Source organism: Lonchura striata, chromosome Z (genome assembly GCF_050655825.1).
Source record: "Lonchura striata isolate lonStrDom1 chromosome Z, ASM5065582v1, whole genome shotgun sequence".
Taxonomy (NCBI): domain Eukaryota; kingdom Metazoa; phylum Chordata; class Aves; order Passeriformes; family Estrildidae; genus Lonchura; species Lonchura striata.
The window spans coordinates 45,138,804-45,159,721 of NC_140740.1; the positions used below are offsets into that span (position 1 = coordinate 45,138,804).

At 41.2% G+C, this 20,918-nt stretch overlaps 1 protein-coding gene and 1 long non-coding RNA gene across 18 annotated transcripts in view; one reads left to right on the top strand and one right to left on the bottom strand.

The window, feature by feature from the left end:
* The window catches only part of LOC146763799 (uncharacterized), an 81,867-nt gene extending 68,983 nt beyond the window's left edge, over positions 1-12,884 (bottom strand). The window contains exons 1-2 of the long non-coding RNA XR_014951606.1: positions 6,025-12,884; positions 3,635-3,717 (exon numbers count right to left, since the gene is read on the bottom strand). This is a non-coding gene — a long non-coding RNA (uncharacterized LOC146763799). The remainder of the gene's footprint in view (positions 1-3,634; positions 3,718-6,024) is intronic.
* CELF4 (CUGBP Elav-like family member 4) overlaps positions 1-20,918 on the top strand; it is a 708,055-nt gene that overhangs the window by 462,928 nt on the left and 224,209 nt on the right. The window lies entirely within an intron of this gene.

Sequence of the window (20,918 nt, forward strand, 5' to 3'; positions counted from 1 at the left end):
TGGTTGATTTGTAAATCTACAAGGACATGGTTGAGTTAGATTTCTAAGTATGTCCAGACATTGTGATACATAACAGTTGTGGGGTTTGTGGGGGCCATATTTCAGGTGTAGGGAAACAAATAAGTTCTTTTGTTCATCACAGTCCCCATGGACCATCCATGTGATGGTTCAATATAGGTGTAAATAATAGAAGACAAAATCCAAGATATTGATGACTGACTGTTTAGTCTTGAGTTAGTGTAGCTATCAAGGATTGATATCAATACAGGCTGGAGGGGAGTAAGACAGATAAATTTATAATGAATATATAAATCATTTGAAGGATGGGAGAATGGGCATGGCATGATCCTTGTTGAAGTGGAAGAGCAGTACAGATCATACAGCAGGAGGACATGATACAAAGAGCTATCTGCTGAGACATGTGGTAAAGTATCAGAGTATCATCCCCTCTTTGCACGGCTTGAGCATCCCTACAGACCAGGCAGCAGAGCCACAGAGGAGGGGTATGGCCTTTTTGCCACTTCAGAGAATTTGAACCAGCTAGAAAGACAGTCTCAAGGCTTGAATTGTATAAGTATGATGGAGAGCACACTGCCACCCTTGTGACTTGACAGTAAGTCTCATGATACTTAGGGCTTTCCAGTTACCCACAGCTCTTACAAGTACTTGTGCATATAAAAGGCTGTTTTTCTTTGATTTAAAAAGAGTAAAAGATTACATCTCGATCAAAAGTTCTGGAGAACCTGAACTCATAGAGCACTGAAGAGCAGAAAAAAACCTCCAAAACTACCCAGAGAAATAATTGAAAAACAAAGCAGAACAAGAACCATTTTAATCCCTCCTCATGATTCAGGGTAAGCAAGGAGAACATACTCTCCTATCTCATTTTTTAGCAGTTTGGGGTTGCTGAAATACAAGCAGATGAGAGATATGTTGTATTCATTAAAGATGGATGTGACGTGCTTCTTTCTTTTTTGGCCACCAAGAGATGACATTCTGTGTGTGGTGATAACTGAGAGGATAAGATGGTGTTTCTATTGGTTTCATGCTTGTCTGTATTGGAGTAGATAGACGTAATCACCCTGGAGATACTGTATTTACTTCTCTTTACTTATTTACTGTGTTTCTTTTATTTCACTTTAGGGGACTAGGCTGGAATTGACATTTTGTTCTCTTCAGCAGCAGCAGCCTCCTCTCTCAATGCAGAGTCTCTGGGCACTGAGTTAAGCCAGACAGTGGAGTGGACCTGCTGTAAATAGTGTTGATAAATTGAGTAGATAACACAGCATGGCCTGGCTTACCCCAGTGAACAGAGTAATAAAAAGGAGCTTCCACCTCAGAAAGGTCACAGTATTGACAAGGGGAACGATTGTGGGAATGGCAGCTGTGAGACGCCTGTCGCTAAAGTCACTTTCCCACAAGAGATGCTGAAGGTCTTTTCCTCACCCCACTCATCCCTCATGGCATTTGATATAGTGGTGCTGGGAAGCCTGTGAAGATGAGGATCCCTGATACCAAAGAGAATACTGAGTGTTGCAGCTCAGTTTGATCTCAGCTGGATCCCAGGATCCAGCCAATCCCAAAATGGTCAATTGGGCAGGGACTTTTCCAACTTGACCAAAATGGGGTAGACACCCCAGGACTGGCTTAAGTGTCTTTAGATGGTTTTTCACCACAGCCTGTGTAGTCACAAGATCTTAGTGAGAGAAATTGTGCCATGAATCAGTCACAAGACTGCCAAGCAGTTCAGTGGTTTCATGTGGTAATTTTTAAAAAGTCTTTTTTTAATCCTGTGCTTACATTTCTCAGTTCATACGCCAGAGAGAGCCATAATAGCCAACAGAGGACCCACCTAATAGACATCATTGAAACATAATTTTGGAAAAACTCGATCACTTGTGGGTCACAGACACTGACCAGAATTTGCATCAGGTTTGCCTGGCACAATGGAGATAGCCAAAGAAATAATTCAGTTAGGTATTTAGGAGTCTCAGACCATTCTGGGAAAACCTGCACCCAAAAATCCAGTCCTCAACAACCCTGCTTTCCCCTTTGAGCAGTCAAAGCAAATGTTGTGTGCTCAAAGACACCATAGCAGAGATGATAGAACAGAGAGTGCAGTGGGGTTGACATGCACCACAAATAACAGCAAATTGAATAATCTCTAAGGTCTTGCCTAGACTTGCAGTCCTTTTCATGTCACAGCACTTTTAAACAGCTTTCCAATTAACATACCCAATACCAGGACTGGAAATTCAGGTCTAACAAGGTCTCATTAAAAAGCAAGGCATTCAGCCCACCAGCTGAATTCCATGGACTATGCCAATTGGTACCGGGATGTGACATGATTATGTAATAGCAGCCATTCTGTGTCACATTGAGGGTCTTTGTAGTCCAACAACCTTCCCCAACACTGGCCAGCAAAGCAGGCTTAAAAATACAAAATTGAGAGCAAAGTGCTTGTTGCAATTATTTTTGTCCCAGTTATTCTTTCAGCACTCCAGAGCTTATGGGATTCCTAAATCAAACTTGTACCTAAAACACTTTGTACATCAATGAGAAAGTATACACTAAGTGACGGCATTGCTGCATGGTGGGGAAAAACAGTTGTTCCCTCCAAAGAAGCTGAACAAGTATAACAAAGTATTGATTCCATCACTTTATTTCAAGAGTGATGCCCACGGTGTATTAGGAAAGGGAGTGTGTCCACAGCAGAGCAAGTTCCTTAGCTCTTTAATGTGTTTTTCTGCCCTAATAGTACTATAACAGTTGTGGTTTTCTGAATGGAAGGAGAAATGGTTTTGGCTATTTTCTCTGTCTTTTGACTATTTTTTTACTACAAAATTGGCCTAATAGTAGTTTCCAACAGCAGTAGTTTCCAACAGCACTCATGGCCTACTCCCAGCTAGGAAACTCTTGTGAATTTTTTATCAATGAGAATGCAGTTTTGGGGACATTCCTATTTTGCATTAAGAATTGGCCACACCAGTGACTAGAGTTTGATGTATCACCAATTTGTATCACTTACCACCATTTCAAATTCAAAGTGACATGGATTTGGAAACCTTGCTAGCTGTAGAACTGTGGCAAAAGGGCTGAGCTCAGCCAGGGTGGGAAATTGTAATGCCTTGAGAAAGTGACAGCAAATTGGCTCAGGGGAAGCTTAAGCAAGGCCCAAATGGTGTCCTATGCAAAGGCTATCTAATTATTTAATACCCTTGCTCCTGGACAATGGTTTCATGAAGCCCAGAATGGCAATCCTTGGTTTGGCCACACAGCACAGTCTTCCAGGGAGCCAAGATCAGCTCATTAGACTGCAAGATCTGCACTCCTTACAAGAAGCTGGTCCCCATCCAGTTTTGACAGTCTCAGCCAACCTGTGCCATCTGTCTGGGACAGCTACACAAACACACAACAAAGCCTTTCTCAGAGCTCCAGTCACATGGTGGGAATATTTCAGAGTGCTGGAAACAGTGGTTACTGTCAAGTGCAGTAGCTTTTGGCCCTAGTGGCCACTTTGACATAGATGTTGCTGAGGTCTTTTGCAATTTCTGGCACTTCTGGAAGGCAAAAAATAATTCATTAATCACAAGCTTAGAAAAGAAGTGGAAAAGTAAAATTGGTAAGCACCCACCTAATGGTTAATATTCTCCGTCTCCCCTACCTCTGACTGCAAACCTCCTCACTTTATCGGCAGAATGACCTGGACCTAGGTTCCTGTGAAGGGAAGTTAGTTTGGATTAGTCTTGCAGGAGGCTCTGGATTCTCAGTGGTGAATGGGAAGTGAGATAATAGGGCCCTCAGCAACTTACCCTCAGCTTACCCTCATCCACTGGGCACATATGGGATAATGCATTCTGCTCCTATTGCTAAGCAAATTGGGGTTATAAACATGTTTGTCATAATTGAGTTTTAACATACATAGAAACCATCCAGCAGCGATGAGAGCTTTGCACCAGAAGAGCCTTAAGACAGAGAACAGCTTCTCCAAAGTGTTAAGAATCCCAGCATATTTATCTTAATAAGTTTTATTACAACCTGCCAGTTTAAACCTAATGATTAATTTATCTTATAATATACCATCAATATATTTTTTAGTTTTGCTAATTAATTATCTCACACAAAGGTGATATTTATAAAACTGTCCAAAAATTGTATGTGCATTAAAATTGCCTTGCAGCAGGAGATGAAATTATTACTAATATGGGATCAAATTATTACTGTATTGACTTAGTTATTTTATTACCTCATAATGGATTTCTTCATTATTTTCCCCAGGATTGTAGCATTCATGATTGCATTACAGTCTGTTAATCTATGCAAATATCATTAGAAGCTACTAATAACCATGGTAACTTTCTTCAATTTCAAGGAATGTGGTAAGTACTCCCAACACATTGTTATATTCTGTTAATGTGATGGGATTAAGTCAGCCCCCAAGTCCTTGGGACAGTGGGTGATCCCTGTGAGCCTTTCATGCTTTTCAGATAGATAAAGTAGAAGGTGGGAATTTGTTCTTCTGCTTAAGAGGTGGCACAATTTTCAGCTCCACCACTGTAACCCTGCCTGATGACAACCAAGTCACCCATTAGTTTGGAAAAGTCCATGTTATAAATTTCCTCTGTATTTCCAGCCCTGCTGTCTATCCTCAAAAACAATAGCCCACCCCATGGTTCCATGTTTTAAAACTGCAGTGGGAATCAGATATTTTCTAAAGGTTGGGTCATGGAATTGAGGCTTTTCTACGTGCAAGACAAGGCAGAAGCAAATAAGGAAGGTGAATTTTCAACAGCATAGCTTTCGAGTGTCTCATGTGTGATCTAATGCCTTCACACTGATGTTCCAGAGGTGCCCAATGAACCATTTTTGAGAGAACTGAGATTGCTGCAGAGCTGTGACTGTGTCTGTCAGTGTTTGTATCGACCACTTAAAAAAAAGGCAGACAAATATTAAGCCTTGAATGTTTCCCTTTTCAACACCTCTGAAAACTGAAAGATACATGCGTAGAATGATAGGTAAGGGAAAATATGCAGCTGCTGAATGGTATAACTATTTATCTCCCTCACCTATTAGTCTAATTTCACATCTCCCGTACTTAGATAATGAGGTTACAGACACCTTTGTAGTAACGCACACAAAATTAAATAGAGGAAAATCAAGTTAAATTGGATCACAGGGTGACAAGGATGGAATTTCATCTCCTTACCCAAATCTGTCTATCTGTCTCTCTAAATAATCTACATCCATATCTTATATGCAAGCAAGACAATCCCAACAGCAACTTTCCAGCAGTGATTTCCAACTGATCAGTGCTACATAATTCCTGTAATATTACATCAGGCTCTCCTGTCATTTCTGAATGGCACCTGAAGTGTCCTCTTTGAATTGACCTTAGACTGAAATCAGTTTAGGTCCAATTATAAGAGTTACTGAACTCTGGGTGCCCTTGTTTTGCTCCATCAGCATGTGTACCACAACTGAGAGGAAGACAAGCTTTGAAAATGTTAAAGGCTTCAGCTTTTGATACAAAAACTGCATTCTGAACCATAAACAAGCAAAATGGACTTGAGATGCTGGTGAGCAATCCCACAGGGATTCACAGGAATCCTGTCCTCTCCCTTTAACAGTAACAGCAGCTTCCCTCCCAAAAATCTTATTTAAAAAAAAAAAAAAGACAGCCCAAAAACACTGCTGCAGTGTCAGAGCAAAGTGATGTTGGATTAGGCATTTGCACCTCTGTAAATGAATTAACAAAATATGATTGTTTTATGTTTGGCTGTCAATCTGTATTTGGCTCAAAGGGGATAATTTTTACTCAGAATGTGTTAAAAAGTAATTCCATAGATGGCCGCAGTCTTGGACCCTGTGAAACTCAAATTTTTGCATGAGTTGACCTTGTTTTGTTAAATAAAAAGAATCCCAAACCAGCATTCAGGAAGGGAAAAAGCAGAGTGAATCCATGGAAAACAAACAAACAAAAGGAACAAAATAAAACCTAGACAGAACAAAACATAAAAAACTCACCACATTATTTTTCCTGTATTCTTTCTTTTTCAAGAAGAGCTACTCTTCATGATGAGATGTAAAATAAAAGGAAAAGCAAACCCAGAAGAAACGCAGGCATTAAATTGGATGGATGGGTTGAAGCTGTTATGCATTAATTGCATTTCAGGATCAGCTGGGCCCCCTCTCAGCTCAGCAGCAGAGCTCCAGTCTGCTGGGGGGCTGAACAAAGGACAGTAACAAAGCAACATTAAGGGTCCTATCAGGGGTCTCTCTGGCTGGTTTCCTTTCACAGACTGTTGCAGAATACAAGCTCATTTATTCTTTGAGTTTAGACAGATTCTGCCAAGTAAGACTCTCTTGCAAAACCACTGAATGAACCTCACAGCTTGAACTGCTGGGGAGTTTTGGGACTGGAAACACAGGGAGCTGGTCTGCTTGTGCTGTTCAACAGACAAGGGTCCTAACTCAGCTAAATTCTCAGGTCAGCCCTGCTAAGGGATACAATAGACTTAGGTATAAGGAGACACATATGGAAGGAGGATAAATATCTGCCTATTGCTACCCAAAACATGAATTTAGAAGGAGATGGGTCCCACCAGAGTAGTTTGACCCTTCTGTGTTCTGCATTCCTTTTAGGCAAGGCAGAGAGTGCAATGGTTTAATTTAACTTAAATGGAAGATGTAAAAGCATATGCTTTGGACAGATGCTAAGGTGGAAAGCAAGTGTTTCTTCTTACTACTTAAATCAGGGGAGTTTTGGAGTATCTGGCATTGGTTCTGAATGGCTGATAGCTGCTAATGAAAGGTTTGCTCTCAGTCTGACTAGATGGTTTTAATGTAATTTGGAACTTTAAAAAAGTCTGTATTCCAGGGTTGATCCAAATTTTGTCATCTTGAGCCCATCTCAAGTAGCAGTGAGGTGACATAATTATGTGTTATAAATCAGGATGGTTGCACTGATTTACACCATCTGAGGACCCGGCTTAGCTCTGTTACGGCAGTGAGCTGCACTGCCTAACCTCCCTGAATTCCCTGCATGAATTCTACACATCACTTAACTTCAGGCAAGACTTTTTTACATTGTGTGAATGTTAATTGCGCTTCTGTGATGCAGCTTATATTAAAATTAATATATAATTTTAAAAAAGAGAGATAATTGAACTGACCCAAAATATAACCCCTTTCCTTATTTTTTAAGCACTTGAGTTTTAGCACAAATCTTTTACTGCAGGGGCTTATGTTGTGCCATCAGTAAATGCAAAGAGCAATTAAACATTTAACATGATCACAAGGAAAAGAGGAAAGCTGCTGTTTAAATGCATCAAGGAAATAAAACAGCGAGGAAAACAGCCTCTTGAGTCTAAATAAGACAGAAAAAAATGCACTATGGTCAGTTCAATTCAAGAACTTTATTTATTGAGTATCTAGTATATTATTTTTTAAAGTAAAATTCCTACTTTGCTGAGCTCCTTAGAAGGAGTTTCAAACAATCCAGTGCCACAGAGATGCCAGGTTGAGGTAAATGCTTTCTAGAGGGCAAGCATTATGATTTTTACCTTCTCTTTGTTTTCCTTATTTGGGAGGGTTACCTGGATCTTGGGGAATATCTGCTTCTAGAAATAACTGCACTACATTTCCTCAAAAGAAGAAAAGAAGTAACAGACTTCAAAACTCTCAATTTCTACTGATATTCCTCATTTTTCTGTTTCACACATTTTCCTGTTCTGCTAAAACCACGTAATCTAACCTATGAGTCATCTTGGTCAGTGCTGCTGCCTATACCCAAAGTATTAATAAGAGGAATTAGTCCTGTTTGTCAGTTTGTCTGTGAATGAGAGATGTGGGATTAAGTCGCTAGATGATATTTGTTTTCTGTAGCTTATAGAGAATGTTTATTCAGTTGCCATAAGGACATCGGGGTCATGCAGCCTGATACGCAGCTTGAGCAGGCAACTGCAGTGTGCAGCCCCATTCATAGGGGAGACAAGTCCCTATCAGAGAAAGCAATCCTGATTTGACATTCTGGTTTTCTGAGGGGCCTGCCTTAAAAATGCCCTTGGAGTCTGTTTCTCCAGGACAAAAGGATGCACAGCAACACACGCCCAAAAAGGCCTCGCTCCTGGTAAGGGGTGAATGGGGAGAGCAGATAAGTAATGGGACTCCAGGGCTGCTGTCAACCTGACAGCATCTTAACAAAGACACAAAGGAATTTTAGGGGCCCTAATTTAATAGGATTTGTCAAGTCTTTCCATGGGACACTACGTTTTCCATTTTCAGGACAGCCTTTTCGTTTCTGGTGGGTGGTTTAGGAATGGGGACCAGTGCCAGACAAACAGGTAATGAGGTTGCTCATCAGCTCTGTGGGGTATCAGGGTATGAGCTGTTGAGATAATATTTTTGGAAGAGTCCAACATCTGAAATGGTGTGCTGGTCACCAGGAAGGCTGCCAGGTGCTCAGAGCAGACTTTCCCCATAATTTAAAACAATGGGAGAGCAATGGTTTGAATGCATTTCCCTACATTTTTGGAGGGAATCTGAATACCAGAAAAATGAACCTATTTCCTCCTGCTCTGAGATTTTTAAGAGTTTAGGATCTAGAGAGTTGCTTTTTTTTTTTTTTTTATGGAAGCAGCTTTAAAAGTTTTTAGGTTGAATACAGAAAAAATGGGAAAACTACTCAAATATCAACTGTTTTCTGCCTGAAAAAGCATTTTCTTCTCAGCTCTTGGATTAACACCTAGATTCAGGCATGCCTGTGACAAAGAGAGGCTCTATATTTGCCAGTCTCAATTTTTCGGGGGATTGCAATATCAGACACAAAGCAACATTTTCTCTAGTAGATTGTGCCACTAATATAATAAGGGTCTAATATATTAATGAATAAGGATCTATAATATGCTAATATTTCTGCATTGCATTAATATTATATTAGACTAATGTATTATTATGCTAATAAGTCTATTAAAAATGCAAAATATAATTATACATTTTGTATGGCTCCACTTTTGAAATCTGATTCCTGCCCTAGACACACTTGTGTGTGTATTTCGAGAAATTGTATTACCTGCTGTGCAAAGTTAGCTTGATCTACACCTGATGTCTTTCATCAAGCACCCCAAGCAGCCGAGAGAGGATTTCGTACTCCCAAACCATTAATAGGGGAAACAGATTAAGTGCTTTAGCAGGTCTGCATTTCAGCTGAGGGAGAGACAGGCTAACAGCTATGCTTTACACACTCCTCACCCTCTCTTGGAATTTACCTTTCTTTTCACTGAGCAGCTGATTGACAGAGGACCCTCCTTTGGGTGGGCGTGTTGTGGCAGGAGGGAATAACACACCTAAATCCCGGCAAGCTAATCCCCTAGGAAAAGATGCTATGTGTGACCTGTTGAAAGAGATCCCTTTCTCTGTGGTGTTTTCTTTTATCAAGTTTAGGCAGGTCCCAGTTCAGTGTGTTTATATAGTTTATTGTTTAATGCTTAATTTCCCCCAGCACTATCAAAGAAGCCTAAGCCACAAGCAGGAAAGGCTGTGACTTCCTCTGGACAGCTAATCCTGAACAACAGGGCACTGTGTGTCTGATTTTCCCCCTGGTCCCAGCCCTTACTATGCTTCTGCTCCTCTGTCACTGTTGAAAGAGAATTTTCATGTGCCTCCCACTCTCCATAAATATATCCACACTCCTGCTTACTCCTGAATAATGGCATTTAGAGGAGAGGTCTCCTGCAGATCTTCCTGCCACAGCTAAATGTTCACTTGATTGCTTTTAGATAGGCCAATTAAGAATGAAAAGGGAAAGTGAACAGCATGGTTTTGTTTTGTTTTAAAAATGTCATGTTTGCCAAGTTTATTAAGCAGGAGCTTAGAACGAATATTGAATTTTCAAAGACTGGCTCTGATCAAATTTGGAAAAGAAAGTGGAAGGACATGTCCTTCCCCTTATCCCTGTCAGGATAACTCGCTGCCCTGTATCAATGTCTGCATCTTGTGGCACCAGCCATTTAATGGATGTTACAACAGACATCTTTAATGAAAGAACAGGGTTTCTGTTACCTGTCTGAAGATCTATTCACTTCTTTATTGCTTTTGGAAAGAGGCAGAGAATTGAACAGAGAAGGTTTCTGACCAAGAGAAATCCTTTCTAACAGGGAGGAAAGAAACTATATGTGTAGAACTCATGGTCTGGGGAGGCTGAGGATCTCTGTCACTGGAGGCTGGTTAAAAATGGGAGAAATGTATCTGTCAATAAAAACACACTTGAATGTGGTTCTGTATTGTGGCAGTTGAGCTAGGGAGCTTCTCCAGGTTCCTAACAAACCTTTCCTCGAGCTCTGGCCCTTCATTCATAAGCAGCAGACTCAAGGCTTTGTGAAGACCCTCACAGTTCTCAGGGTTTGTTTGTTTGGTATGCATATAGCAAAGAAGTTGGGAAGGCATGGAATTGTCCTTAAGTGCTGAATAGGAGGAACAGTTTATAAATACATCATAAAACTCAGAAGTGTGCTCAATTTCACAAGATTTAAGCTTCCATAAGCATCTACATGCTTCACACAGCCTACCTGCTTTGCACTGCCTTGTGCATTAATAATTTTGTCATGTGGTGGCTGATTCTGTCACAGTAAGGATCCTTCTGCCATTAACAGTGACTGGATTTCTCTTTAAGAGCAAGATAAAGAAATCCAGGTCTGTGGAAGTGAAAATCCAAACATTTCATGATTATTTTCTATGGATATTTAGTATGATTTATATATGTATGTATGCATGAGTGATGATGAACATATGTGACTCCCTGACTTGAACTTAGGACACATGGTGAATGAGTAAGAGACTCAATTATACCATATTCTAAATAATTTTATTTTTACTGTATCATACCCCTCATCTGACTTCCAAATTTCACTATTTTCAGGGCAGCAGCTGAATTATATACTGCATAAAGATACACAAAACATGGAATTCCCAGCTCTGGTCTATAAAATAGGAAACTCATACTCACATTTTTACAGTGTCCTTGTTTTAAACCTGCTGGTGGTGTTCAATAAGTCCCACAGCAAATTTATGTTATTGTCATTATTGTCATTATTAGCATTATTATTTTAATCCATGACTCATGCACCACCATTTGCTGTAGATCTTCCAAGTTGATGGTCAAATGGTTTCAAACTGTTTCATCCACTTGAAGTTCAGTGAAGCTACACTGATTTACATGAGCTAAGACTTTTGCCCAAAGTTCCTATTGAAAGTGATAGAAAGCTTTTTGCTGGTCTGTCTCTCCCTGGAAAAGATAATGCTTTTCACAGGAAAGCTGTTATTTGGTGTGTTCCCTTATGTAACAGCACTGCTGGCAAAGGAGAGAGACCAAAAACATGATGACTCTAACACTCACAGAATGGCTCAGGGTATTAAAGTGACCAACCTCTCCACAGCATAATGCTGTGCTGTTGTCAAACAAGTCCACAGAAGCAGGATTTTCTCAAAATCTGTTCTTCAGTTTCTGCAGATATCTTCAATCTACATTTGTGTGGAACAGAGGTTTAAGAGTAGATTATTACTCCAGCCTTTTATTTTACCGGAGTTAATCTGCATAGGAAAAATCTTCCTGTCCTGCCTCCCACCTATATTTCTGCATCAATACATAACTAAAATATTTCTTTTTCTTCTCCTAACACAACCAGAGCAGAAGTTAACCATGTTGACTGCCTTCTTGTTTAAGTGGTTTGCTGGCTATTTTGTAAGTTTTTTTGACCTCTTATTGGTCCACCCACAAGAGGAGATAAAAGTACCCCTATGCACTTCATCTACAACCTTAGATCTGCTGGGTAAATTCTTATATTTCAGGGTTGATATTTATAAAACCATCAGCATCTTAAGAAGTGTATGGGCTGAAAAGCAAGAAAAGCCTTGCAGAGGGAGGGTTATGTTGCACATCTCTGCATCAAAGACCAACCCAGACATTCCTGTGCCAGGCCCTGGAAAGAGAGTTTGCTGCAGGAATCCAGAGTTATAGATGCCTGGTAGCTCATTGTCTATCAGTGAATGTGTTTCTCCTCTTGTGTTTGTTTCATACCAGAATAAATGAGAAAAGATTGGCCCGTAAAGCTTATACAGAATGCAATTTCCTTTTTCTATAATACTCCTCCTTTTGACAGAGAGGTTTCTTTTCCCCTCTATTTCTGTTTTTCTTTCTCTTGATCTCACTTTTCTGCAGTCTGCATGCAGGCATGTGTAAAAAATCAGGGTGAGAGGATTTGTTCTCTAGGCAAAGAAAACACCAACAAAAGGAAGCATAACAAGCAAATCCCTCTATCTCCTACTCTCTCTCCACATGGGCCCTTCAAGCCCAGAGTTTCATGCAGGAGTGGTTAGCCCAGACCAGGATGGAGGCCAGAGCCCTGGTGGAGAAAAAGTGTTTGCAGTCTTTGAAAGGAAGTAAAGGTGGGGGAAGACCACACCATCAGTGCAATCCCAGTGCAATTTCATCTAGGCCTGTTGTTTCTTAATGAGTTTTTATTCCTTTTTAATTTGACAGGTCTTCCTCTCCAAATGAGGGCTAAGAGAGCAAGGGAAAGGGGAAACACAACAGTAGGGTAAAGAACAAAGTCTTTGACAATATTTTTTTTAATATTTGTTCCTTTCCCTCTTAACTGATAGCTAAAATGTGTTTCTGATAAATTTCTCAATCCTTTTACTAATGTATTTAGTAGAAGATTGTTTTTGGAAATATCAAACAAAATAAAGAAATCAAGAAAGCAGATTGAAAATATTTGATACAGTGTCCAAAATTTAGGAGAAACTGAGAAACTAAACTTCCTTCCTTCCTTCCTTCCTTCCTTCCTTCCTTCCTTCCTTCCTTCCTTCCTTCCTTCCTTCCTTCCTTCCTTCCTTCCTTCCTTCCTTCCTTCCTTCCTTCCTTCCTTCCTTCCTTCCTTCCTTCCTTCCTTCCTTCCTTCCTTCCTTCCTTCCTTCTTTCCTTCCTTCCTCCCTTCCTCCCTTCCTTCCTTCCTCCCTCCCTTCCTTCATTCCTTCATTCCTTCATTCCTTCATTCCTTCATTCCTCCCTCCCTCCCTGCCTCCCTGCCTCCCTGCCATAATATTAAAAGGGAAAACTTGTTACTGTAGTTTTTACAGTAAGGAACAGGAGCAGGATGAGTTTGGGAGATATCCAGTCTTGCTGGCGTGGCTTAAATGGGATCTGATCTTGATAAAGAAAGGGGCTAATTTCCACCAAAGCATTCATCACAGATTGGAGTTCGAGACAAAGTGAGAAACAGGTTTGGTTGCTTTTGTTCATATCTCACTTCCTCTCCCTCTTTCACTCTCTTTCACCCATACATACACAGGTAGACTTTGAATGTAATATTTTGCACATCTCCTACATCCCGCTGGCCATATCTTGACAGGTTGCATCAGTCAATAATGATGTAATATTAAAGGGTAATGACACAGCCATGCAGAGTAATGAGAGAAAGCAATTTCTCTCACTATTTACCCATTTACCAATCGATTGAATTTATCATGTCAAAAACACAGGGATAAGTCTATGAGAGGCTGACATATGTTCCTATTGTGTAGTGGTTCTGCTCAGCTGGCTTTCAAAAATGTCTAAGTAAACATATTAAGTTAAATTCTGCTCAGGGTGTGAAGAGACAAAGGAGAAAAAGGAAACAAGCCTGGACATGAGCTTGGACTTGGAGAGTGAACAAAATATTACTAAGAAATAAGGAGATGAAAGATAGTAAAAGAATGCTTTGGGTCCCTACAGTGAGTATTAGTCAAGGCATATGTGTTGTTTCAGCAGAGTAACTAATTAATACAGGTATGTCTATTAGTATAGACTTTCTCAATACTGCAATTCCACTTTGTAATCCTTCTTTTGAGAGTCTCTACAGGCTCATAAAACATCTGTGGTTCTCACAAGCTGCCCCCAGAGAAGATTAGGATGGACAAACTTCATTTACAATCAGGCAGAAAGTGAAACCCAGATAAATCCTTAGATTAGGTGGAACAAGACCTGCATTCCCTCCTGGTGGTGAAACAGGGGAAGAGCTTGGATCAGCCACAAGCAAAGCTCGATGACCAGATGCGTCCAGGAAAATTGCATTTGGAAAAAGCAGGAGGCAGATTTTATGCATAAATTGGTAAGGAATTCCTCAGGTTTCCAGGAAAAAGAGAGCCTTTAAGCAGTGCTGTCATTATTTTGGGTTCTTCCACCAAGCAATTTGAGGCTGATGTGACAGAACCCTTCTGCACTTTCATTGCTTTTGATTTCCATTTGGAGGTACTGATATTCCCTCCTGTGAAAAACAAACTGAATATATATTTCCAACACAGCTGCTCATATTTGCGAGGATATTTACGAAATAGATCCTGGAAAAGTTGTATGGCTCTTGGAGCAGCCTGTTAGAAAAGTGTCAAACTTTGAATCTGGCTGATTACCATGTGATGAAGTGCTTGACTTTACTAAACCACAGGCATCCTGCACAAGCTGTAGGGAAAAAGGCAAATATACACCATATACCAAGAAGGTCTATATGTGAGGTGCTGCCTTAAAATATTGTGCTCAAGTAACTGAGCAAGGCTGTGGGAGAAGAATAGGGTGAAGAGAGGAGTTAAAAATCACTAAGACTCCACCAAAGATGGGTATTCACAGGTCCTGGGCCAGGGAGGTTTAGAACTGAGGGCATGGAGAAAGGAGAAGGATAAGGATGTTGCAAAGTATTTTTTCTTTTTATTTTCTTTCTCTAAGCTGTTTATAGATGTAATCCTACAACTACAGAGTATAAATCCTACACAAGCCTGAGTGATTATTACAGCTGGAGGCTCTGGGTGGTTTTGTAACCTCTCTGCTCCACTTCAGCTGCTGAAAACCAGGAGGGAAGAGGAGCAAAGGGAGGGAAGTGGTAGAAAGGAGGACAGCTGGGCTCTAGCAAAAACCTTGATTCAAAAGCCCATCTATTCTCCCAACACTTAATGCCGCATGAATGCTGTCCAAAAAGTGGAAGTAGGCACTGGCTTCTGGGCTGCATCAAAACCAGTGTGATCAGCAGGTAAAGAGAGGTGATTCTCCCCCTCTGCTCTTGTGAAACTCCACCTGAAGTGCTGAATCCAGCATATAGACATATATAGGCAAGACTGTTAGAACAGCTCCAGAGAAGGACCACAGAGATGACCACAGTGTTGGGACACTTCTGATATGGAGGCAGGCTGAGACAGTTGGGGCTTTTCAGCCAGGAGAGGAGAAAGATCTAGGATGACCTTCTAGCACCTTCTGGTAACTGAAAGGTCTAAAAGAGAATGGGAGAGGGACTTTTTAAAAGGATGCGTACTGAGAAGACAAGAGGGAATGTCTTTAAACTAAAAGACAACAGCTTGTGATTAGACTTTAGTAAGAAATTCTTGACTGTGAGGGTGGTGAGGCCCTGGCAAGGCTGCCCAGAGAAGCTGTGGATGCCCCATCCCTTGAACTGTTCAAGGCCAGGCTGGATGGGGCTCTGAGCAACCTGGTCTAGTGGAAGGAGTCTCTGCCCTGGCAGGGGTATAACAAGATGATCTTTAGTTTTACTCCAACCCAAACCATTCTGTGGTTCTAAGCTTCCTCCAAAACTCCTTTTCTCTCATGATGTCCTCCTGTACTGGGTGTGTAGGAAAATGAACTGTGATGTGATCCAGCACCAAATGCTCTTACAATGGCCCAGCTTGCTGTCAGCAGGAGCTGGCTGCAGCATTTATCTCCAGCTGTCCCAGCTCACAAGCATGCCCACCAGGCACAGAGCAGCACATTTGCCTACAGCATGGCAGAGACAGTCCAGTCTCAGACCAGCTTGTGCCTTGCCATGCAGGGATACAGACCAGCCTGTCAGACATAGTAAACCACAGTCAGGAGTCAAATGATTCTTTGTGGCCTGATGGTTTCCAGCCTCAATCATGTGTATGTTTAAAAATGTTCTGTTTCCATTTTCCTTTCTTTTTTTCCTTCATTGAGTCATTAATTATGGAGGAATGTGGCAATCTTTGGGATTTTCCCACAGAGTGTCCTCAAGGGCTTGACCACACAAGGGCACCTCTGCTGCTCTCTCTTTCTTCTTTGGGTCAGCTTCCATAGGAAGAAGGGGATATGTGAGCAAAGGGAGGGCATTTTTTAGTCAGTGGAGTATGATGATTTCTTCAAGTGATGCAAATGAAGAACGCAGAAGCAGTCTTCTGCCAGCACTGCCGCATGCAGAGCGTGGCTGTGCCCATGGAGTTGTGCCAGCTCGGAGAGGAGGGGACATGGGGGACACGGCCACAATCCCTGCAGTCTCCTTAGCTAAATGGGCTGCTCTTGCCTTGGGACATATCTGTGCAGCACCTAACCAAGTGGGACTCCTAACAGCGCGCATAATGGAAATAACTTACAATAATAAAGTAAATAGACAGTAAAGCTGTCTTCGGTAATGTTATTCTCCAGGTGAAATGAGATACCAGAAACAAATAAACAGCCTCCAAATGATATTAAAATGTCTTTCACTTTTAATAATTTAAGGGACATACTAGTGAGAAAGATAAGGAAACTTAAAAATGCATTATTTTTCAGGCTGATGGCCTTTTCCTCAGACTCTCTCCTGTCTGATCCACTGAGGAGTCATTGACATACCCTAGGCTGAAGCAGAACATTATAATAAGTTATTCAGACAAAAAGTTTTCTTCTTTAATTTTATTTACTTATTTTGCCTTCCAAAAAGCTGGTTTTAGCTTTGGAAGTTTTGCTTCTAAAAAATAAATTTCCTTTCTCTCTCTCTCCTTCCATTCTTCATCCCTCTCTCCCGTCCCTTCCTTTCCTCATCTCCCCCCTTCCCTCCCACCTCTTCCATCCTTCCATCTCTTTCTCTCTCTCTCTCTCTCTCTCTCTCTTTCTCTCATTCTTTTTCCTGTTTCAAAAAGCCCTAGACTGTCTCCTTGAGTGTTAAGGACAAACTGGCAATAATTTATGTTATAGCATGATGTGAAAAAAATTACATTACACTATAAATTATAATATGCAGGGTGAAATGCCAGGAAGGATGCCAAATGCTGGTGGAAATCCCATTAGACAACACAGTTCTATTGCCTTCCACTCCCCACAGAAATCTTAGAAGGTTTGCATGAATCTGCTGTGAGAGAAGAGAGGCTGGAGGTGGGAGGAAGAAGAAAAACAACACAAAAGATAAAATATACAATCAGTCAGTTGGAAGTAGGAATTTTTTACTAATGCCCAAAAAGAAAGGTGACTTTTTAAAATAGAAACTTCAAATCTGGCCATCTGGGATTTTGCAGTGCTGCCTCAAGCTGGAGCAGAGGCTGTGGGGGGGAGCTGTAATGTGTGTTTGTGCAATGCTGCTATCAGAGGGGTTCTTGTATTTCATCCGTCCCAGATAATCCATGTGGAAGTCTTTCACTGGGTTCCTTGGGTTTTCAGGTATCCCTACTCATTTCTGCAGGCCCAGAATCTGCTTGAGGATGTGCCAGGGGCTGCTGGAAACCACAAACTCTGGTGGTTCTTCTCTGAGAACGGGACTAATCAGGAATGAAATTAAGAAGGGTCTTGGAGAAAAATGGCATCAAGGAAAGATGAGAATCCAGAGCTCATCTCTGACCTTGTGCTAGACTTTTTTTCCTGGAGCCAGGCAGCTGCAGGGCAGTAGGAAATGGGTGATTTCATACTTGTGGGTACATATTTGTCTTAACACTCACCATTACCCAGTATCTGAGAAAATCCCAGGGACCTATGGATCATCCTTGTCTCCCCTTGTATTGCCTGTCACCCGATTATTATTTAATTCCTAAAAATCCTCACACACTGTCCATTCCCCTGAATCTCAACCTGCGTCCATCTCTTCCTTAGATGTGATGGCACCAAAAATAGATATCAGAACAAATAAACTGCTTTATGCAAAAGGCTGTAGGATGTAAAAATAGAGGGCACAATTTACCCAGGGGTAGAATGCTTGGTGAAGCTGTTGTTTTGCTCCTATCTCATGTCTGGTTAAAATAACTGTTTGAAACTATCAGTAAAATTTTATAACACTGCAGTGTTAGTGAAGAAACTAGAGTCCTCTCTAGATACCAGGTAAAGAAAGAGGATAAAGTTTGTTGCAAAAAAGGGAATATTGTCATGATGGACCAAGAATGAGAAAATGTCTATTTTTCTTTAAAGATAAAAGAAGTACAAGACAAAAAAGGGAGAAAAAAAAAACCAAAAAGAGTACAAAACCACGGATTATTATTTTACTTTCAAAAAAAAATAAAAGAAAAAAAAAAATAAAACCATACCAAACACCCCAATCAATGGAGAGAAAAGCAGCTTTGAGTGTGCCTTATTGAACTGACCTACAGAAAAAGCTTCAGAGTTTCAAGCCCAAACAAGTCCCTGATAAGATGTGAAATGCAATGGAAAAATCATTTAGGGGAAACAACAGAGAAGCTGATTTTGCTCTAGTTTTACAGGTTGGTTCAATAAAGGTTCCTGAACTCCCTTTTCTGTGTAATTCTAAGGAAGGGTCATTTAATTAATATATTTATCTGAAGAAAGAAAAAAAGAAGGGTGCGGGAGGGAGGGAAACAAACTTAAAACAAAGACGGTATTTCACATTGAGCATGGCAGGTTTTGGTTGAGTCTGTCTAGCACATGATCTCTCTGGGTACCCACAACCCTTTCTTCCATACAGTTGCTCTCTTAGCTTCATCCTTTAATTTGGTGTATAAATTATCACAAAAATGATGGAATCGAGAGAGGAAAAACACATCCAAGCACATTTCTTACTCATGTTTTCCTTCTTTAGCTCTTTGTGATTCATTTACTGCACTTTCAACCAGCCCTCCTGGTTTCATGAGATGTTGAAAGACAGTTCAAGCATTTTACTATCTCCCTGCCAGCCTCCAGAAGAGTATCTAGGAGTGTGCAGGATAACCCCGGCAGTGGGACTTGTGAATGTGATACTGTGGGGCTCAGTCCTCGGCTCTGCATCATCACTCACTCCCTGCTCCTGCCTTTGCTGTGCATCCTCCTAGGCATGGCACAGCTGTGCAAACCTCAGCACACCACAGACTCCCGAGCTGGGAGCATCTCCACAGCCTCTGGTGGACACACCTCAGGCTGAAGCTGTCTTGACAGCCCTTGACAGCTCTATTTCTCATGCAGGCAGGGCTGCTGAGGGGGCAGTGCAGCAAAAGGGTTCATCCATCCCTATGTTTGAGAAGAAGAGTCTGTGCCCATCTCTTAGTGCTCAACCTAAGGCACTGAACGGGTGAGTTAATGGCAAAGACCTGGTGTCTGCTGAAGACCCTGTTTAACATGGGCACTAAAGCTTTTTCACAACTCTGTAGGTCCAGCCCTGCTTCTAAGAGACAAAAGATTTACACAGCTTCAAGCAACATGAGGGAGCACCCTGTGAACTGTGCCCTGTGAGCTGCCTAGACAGCTGGTTAGGAGCTGTAGTCATACCCTAATAGAAAGGGGTTTTGTGCAATAATAGGGCAAAAACACTTCCAATGGTGTGTGGTGCCTCTAGTGGTGCTCCCCATCTGAGAGCCATGCTGGGGAAGGCAGCAGTGCATCTGGAGCTGGGACTGGCATGTCTGTGTGCAACTCACACGCGGAGTTATTGTTGCCATCTGTGTTCCCATAGTTTCTCCCTGTTACTTTCCTATCAACGAAAGATGGAGAGAATTTCCCCCTACCCCCTTCCTAATGGCATTTTTGTTAAAAGGGTGTTCTTTCTGTGCAGAGGTAGGAGAAGAGTTAATAGAAAAACTTTACAAGGTGAGGCAGAGAGCTAAGCCTTCATGCTCTCAAGAAATTGAACTGTGGAGAAGTGTGGGAAAAGGCTTTCTTTCCCCGCTGCACCACAATGCAGTCTGTCTCAAATTAAAAAAAAAAAAAAAAAAAAAAAAAAAAAAAACTGTAAGTTTTTTTTCATGTTCTTCCAAATATCACTTCTGCTTGTCAAAATATTTATAAAAACCCTCTTGCTATCTCAAGCTGCACAGCCTTTGGCTCAGGTTCCTGCTTATGCAAAACAGGGTCATAAACATGTCACTGTGTATTTGATAAATCCATCTTCCTCTTGTCATTGTCACCAAGAAGCTGAGATGACGGGAGATTACTCCGTCAAATCGCCGTAGAAACGCCTGCAGAGTTTATGAATTTTCATAGGATGTAAGTCCTCTTTAATGGGAAGTGGGACCCAGTGAAATCTTGCTGTTTTTAAGGAAAAGTACGTGCATCTGTGTGTCTTCATCGGTGTGTGGGAATACACTGCACGGCCAAAACTTTACCCACCACACATTAGGAGCTGTGCCAATGCATCCCACTTGAGAACATCATCTGGAGTTTGTGCCCATTTTCTTCTATCTCCTTCTCTTGCTGTGACCCCAATTCACATTTATATTAAAGCTTCCCTAAGCCATACTGGATGTGTAAAAGAGATGTTAAGTAAGTGCAAATGCCATTAGAGGGTATTTACTGATCTAACATATTTCCTGTGAGCATTTTCATTGTCACATCTTGACATGCTTGTCTCTGCCCTCACCTCCTCCTTTTTCTGCAATCTAGTGAAGAAATCAACCCATCTTCAGTGAGAATTGCCTCTGTGTCAGGGTTCAAAGGCCAGCTGGGTTTCTCTTTCTGTAACAAAACTTAAAAGCAAACACATTTCACAGTTTTCCAGACAGGAAAAATGCCCTTTTGTCACTCCTTACAAGGATAAAAAAATGGCTGACCATATATTGGTCAAATCTTAGCAAAATAGGAGTAAAGAGATAAATATGAATATTAACCTGCAGTTATGAAGCTCTTTTGAGCCAGGTGCTGAGCTCTTCTGAGGACATCCTAAGGCCTGGTAACACCTTCAGCAGTTCAGTGGGATTTTTTGCAACTTCCCACTGGCATTCATGTT